General features: G+C 29.8%; 1 protein-coding gene across 1 annotated transcript in view; it reads left to right on the forward strand.

Annotated features, from left to right (window-relative positions):
- The window catches only part of LOC112522984 (uncharacterized endoplasmic reticulum membrane protein C16E8.02-like), a 5,446-nt gene extending 3,668 nt beyond the window's left edge, over positions 1 to 1,778 (forward strand). The window contains exon 6 of the transcript XR_003070230.1: positions 1,731 to 1,778. The gene's annotated coding sequence lies outside the window, so the exon portion shown is untranslated. The remainder of the gene's footprint in view (positions 1 to 1,730) is intronic.
- The last annotated feature ends 259 nt before the right edge of the window (positions 1,779 to 2,037 follow it).

Below are 2,037 nucleotides of genomic sequence, written 5' to 3' on the forward strand. Positions count from 1 at the left end.
GTGTTCGTTCGTTTAGAAATAAGGTGTGTTCGTGTTCGTTTATGTTCGTTCGTAAACATGCTAAACAAACGTAAACGAACGGGCTAAACGAACATAAACGAACATAAATAAATATTATTTGAATTCAAAGTAAATAAATAAAAGATAATATGTTAAACTTAATATATAAACGAACATAAACGAACGAATATAAACGAACATAAACGAACGGTAAATGAACGAACGAGACTCTTGTTCATGTTCATGTTCATGTTCATGTTCATTCATTTAACTAAACGAACAAAAAAATAGTTCATGTTCGTTCATTTATTAAATAAACGAACTTTCCGCCGAACTGTTCACAAACGGTTCGCTGAACGTTCGGTTCGTTTACAGCCCTATCGGTACTATAAAAACCATATTTTTTATAAATATTTTTAGATGTATATTATACTATATAAATTATATGGTGCCACCGTTTGAAAAATTATCTGGGTTCGTCCCTGGGGCTCTAACAGTTTCATCAAGTTTCCAACAATCCCCTTTGGCTTCTTTTCTTATTAAGTGGCTTAAATAACAACTTACCACCTGAGGTAGAGCAGGATACAACCAAAATGACAATCTTCAAACGAGAAAAACTTCATTTTACGAGAACGCGAGAACACCTTTTTACTATAGACAATCACATGTGATATTAAATCAGAGACGCGGGCGATTTTTGATGCGATCTTGGTTGCGGGCCAAGTCGTCCTTGTACCACTAAGCCCCCTCACAAGTATTGTCACATGTGATAAGGTTGTTGTTGTTGATATTATACTATAATTCATCAAGACCATCACATGTGGTGTTAAATCATAGACGCAAACAACCTTTGTGTGGCCTAAGTCGTAAAACACGTCGTCCGTACATCACAGGGTCCCCTCGGCATAAATATTGTATTACTTGTATAACATGAGTCAATTATACATGTGTTAAAAACTTAAAATGAACGACATTTAAATCGAATCTTTTGGTTTAATAAATTATATCTATACGATATTATAAAACATTTGACAAAAACTTTTAAAAACCATTTTTTATACATGAAGTACTGTTTATTAATTCATATTACTTAAAATTCAAGATTACAAGTAAATTATGCTTAAGTACAACTTATTAAAGCTTCATGTTTGAATTCGTGTAACCAACTACAGATAAACATAATCTTAGAGGATAAACATTTTATTTTAATTATAAAATATCTAAAATATAATTAGGATAATCATTGAGTTCTAACAGAATACTTAATTATTATCTTAAATAAATTATTTTTATTAAATCAAAAATAAATTAGTTCGTTTTTAAAATTCACTAAATCATAATAAAAAATTGAATTAAAGAAATTACACAAAAAAAAAACCTTCAAATAGTTAACTTGATATTAATATCGTTTATTTTTGTCAAAATTTTATAATATCTTTAAATTTATATTTCATTCAAAAATTAAAAAAAAAAACTTTTTCTCAAAACCACATAAAATCGCATTATAACATTGCCAGACCCAAAATATAAAACAAAACATTAAAATCAAGATGTATCTTGCTGCATTGTGCGAGTATCATTCTAGTAATAAAAATATTTAACTGTTTATATATAATTAATTATTTTATTTATTTTTAATTTCAATTTTGAAAAATTAATACCTAGTACACTTGCAGTTTGCTTATTGGTTAAAGATGCTTCACATAGTACACCCTAACACACACTTGCAGTGGCTACAATTGTTGTGTACGTCTAAAATCGAATCCCTGGACATATGTGATATTCCACCGCGTCCTCCAAGACCTTAAGCACTACGTCATAACATTGTCATATTTCGAAAGTCAATTGTGCAGTTTGTCATGATCATATCTGTATTAGATAATGGTTCAGTATCATCATTTGAGATTTGTAGTTGACATTGATCTATCTTGTATGCTTGAAATTAGAGGTTGTGGAACTTGTATATCTGATTTTTGATACGAACATGCTTTGAGCACATCAAGGCATGGTGGCCGTGGCTTCAAAAAAGGTTTGTCT

This window comes from Cynara cardunculus, assembly GCF_001531365.2.
Source record: "Cynara cardunculus var. scolymus isolate 2C chromosome LG 12, CcrdV1, whole genome shotgun sequence".
Classification (NCBI taxonomy): Eukaryota; Viridiplantae; Streptophyta; class Magnoliopsida; order Asterales; family Asteraceae; genus Cynara; species Cynara cardunculus.